Here is a 3,070-nt window from a genome sequence, read left to right as displayed (position 1 = left end):
CTCTATGTCACGGCTGTTTATCTCATTAAACACCTGATAAAAACAAAAGCAAACAAACATCATATGTATGCGGGATTCGAGTACTTATGCTGGTGTGTTAAGATTTCTGAGAGACAGACGGACACATGCATAGCCCGTAAGTTATAGGTTGTATTAAAGTTAAACGGTTGATGATGCAAGAGAAACCAAGGTTGTTTTTAACCAAGAAAATGTACCCGCAAAACACAAATGCGCTGAATATCATAAAGGTTCTAGAACTTCGCTGCATCCGAACCGTAAAGTCCAAGTAGTCGTTTCCCATAGAAATTGAGAACTCCAAGGACAATCGCTTGATATATACTCGCCAATGATATTCCACCACATGGCCTTGGTTATGAAGCTTGAACCCTCCCAACAGGGGCCTTTTCATAAGTGCATCATTTGGAGGCTCATGTTGCCAATGCCCCAAGAGGGTCCATAATCATGTTAACCCAAAGCAATTGCACGTGTAAGGGAGCATCCCAAAGAGATGTGAAATTTATCGTTATTTATTTGTGTGTTTCTAAACAAATATAATGGTGTAGCATGCAGAAAAATCTGCTGCACCAACATACCGAGACACATGCGTAAACAAAATTGATTATTAGAGCAACAACGTTAATCGCCAACTGAATCGCACAAACTTTTGAATGTTTACGCATACTGAACGTCCCCATCTGGCCACATTTACTATAGTCTTAAAATTGTCATCCAATATGATGACATCAGCACTTTCCTTGGCAACCTGTATATACCATCCATGAATTGGCTATTTAGAACTAGGAACAACATCCAATTATCAAGCAGCCGAGAGGAGAAAACAAATCCTAAATGACACAAAATGGTAAGTTAACCTTATGCGCATTCAGATTGCAGGAAAAAAAGCACCGTCGATAATTAGCTAAATATAATTGAGTAGTTAATTTAAGCAGAGGGACTTGTGATTTCCAGAAATCAGCAACTGAAATTTATTGGAAGATACCATTCCAAGTATACTACCGGGACAAAGTAATGGTTCAAAAATGATTTAGAAAAGTCATAGAGCAGCTCGTTGAGGTACATGTTGTAGTTTGGAGTTGCCTTTTCCTTTAGCAAGCAGTATATGCCATAAGTAGCGGGAGGACCAAAGGAAAATCACAGTAAATATCTCAAGTTGGCCTATTCCCCAAGTCAAGGGGTGTTAGAAAGCAACATAAATTGACAAAAAGAACAAGACACCAATTTCTTTTTCTAGTAAATGTTATACAAGTTACAACAATCAAGTTGCATTCACCAGCTTCTTGGTAGGAGGGTACTGAAGAGGGCAGTTCTTATCACATCTAAGGCTTTTTCAGGTTTTCTTAGGAAGCAGTTCTATTTTGGTGGTTATTTCTGTCCAAGGGTAAATACGGGCACGAGGCACCAAAATAGTAATATTAGTAACAAAAATAATAAAACAAACAACAATAATTCGAAACTACAGCCTTAATTGTTTTTTCTTCTGGCTATGCACCAAGAATATATCTTTAACATAATTGTTTTACTCAGTAACATGACGCGCCATGTGTCCTACCATCAAAGATTATGTGTCTTGTCAACGCATGCTACATGCAACATACATGAAATGAGTTTGAGTATGTGACAAATCATGTTAGTAGCCATGTCATGGAGTAAATCAATTTTGTTGGATGAAAACATTTGAAAGTTTCAGGAAAAAAAAAGCTGCAAAGTGATAGTAAGGAGAAGTTACGGGTACCGAAATTCCAAGGAGCAACATAGGATTAAATCATCAGTCTGAAAATGGGTGTTAGAGAATGAGTTAAAAGAAGTGAGTAGCTAGCGGCTTGGCTTGTAGTTGTAGTCTTTTAGCTTATGTAGTGGTCGGCCTTCCTACAAGCACGCACCCGCCGGAATGCCTCCTTGGTATTTTAGTAAGATGATGCTTGGTCATCAAGGTTGAGATACACACAAGAAAAAGTAGCTGAGACACAAACCTCTGTTCCTGCTATGCCCATAGCAAGTCCAATGTCTGCATCGCGCAAAGCAGAAGCATCGTTGGTCCCATCGCCAGTCACTGCAACTACCTCACCAAATTCATCTCTCAGAGTTTTTACCAAGGTGTGCTTATCCAACGGTAAAGACTGGGCCATCACCTGTATCCACATGAACATTTAAATTTTTTGTGATCTTTAAATAGTTATGGTTTAGGGTGAAAATCTTCCAATGAAATTATTTAGTAACCTGAATTCTTGGTATAACAGCTTTCATCTGCTCAGGAGACATATTACGAAACTCCTGTCCTTCTATGGCTAAACCATCTTCTGTGAGTATGCCGCATTCTTTAGCTATGGCTTTAGCCGTATTTAAATTGTCACCAGTGACCATTCGTACCGTTATTCCAGCAGCTAAACAAGTTTGAACTGCATCCTTGACCCCAGGGCGCACAGGATCCTTGATACCGACAACTGCTATCAATGTATAGCCATCATCTGGGATGTCATTTTCGATGGAAGAGTCATCTATATTTTTGAAAGCCAAGCAGAGCGTTCTCAAGGCTTCAGAAGCAAAAGAATTAATGACATCCGTGATATTCTTTACCTGTTCTCGGAGAGAATAACAGATTCTCCATTAAAGTCAATAAATTTGTTACACATTCCCAGTACTATTTCTGATGCACCTTTGCAAAAGGCTCGTTTCCCACCATGACGATGAGCTACAAGCACAGACATTTTCTTCCTCACAAAATTGAAAGGCTCAACCTTAAGAATATTAACCTCTCTGCGCACGGCATCAAAATCGCCACCCAAAAGTAAACCAAATTCTAATAATGCTGACTCTGTTGGTGTCCCCAAAATGGAGGTCTCTCCATCTTCCTTAACAACCTCAGAGCTTGTATTTTGGAATATAACCTGTAAAAGGATGCTTGATGCTCCAGATATTTCTGAACTCAATATTTCTTTACTCTCATTACCTTTTACATCTAAAGGTTTTTCACATATCCATATCTTGTTAACTACCATGCGGTTTGTGGTTACTGTCCCTGTTTTATCTGTGCAAATGCAACTAGCAGAAC

General features: G+C 39.1%; 1 pseudogene across 1 annotated transcript; it reads right to left on the bottom strand.

Moving 5' to 3' along the window:
• Nucleotides 1-622: 622 nt before the first annotated feature.
• On the bottom strand, nucleotides 623-3,025 carry LOC148914230 (calcium-transporting ATPase 4, plasma membrane-type pseudogene; annotated as a pseudogene). The gene is made up of 3 exons (XR_016123150.1): nucleotides 2,239-3,025; nucleotides 1,992-2,150; nucleotides 623-763 (listed from the first exon to the last, which is right to left on the bottom strand). The product of XR_016123150.1 is annotated as a calcium-transporting ATPase 4, plasma membrane-type pseudogene (transcript).
• Nucleotides 3,026-3,070: the final 45 nt, after the last annotated feature.

Source organism: Prunus mume, unplaced genomic scaffold (genome assembly GCF_029339155.1).
Source record: "Prunus mume cultivar Tortuosa unplaced genomic scaffold, ASM2933915v1 scaffold30, whole genome shotgun sequence".
NCBI classification, from domain to species: domain Eukaryota; kingdom Viridiplantae; phylum Streptophyta; class Magnoliopsida; order Rosales; family Rosaceae; genus Prunus; species Prunus mume.
This window is presented reverse-complemented; position numbering and strand designations above follow the sequence as displayed.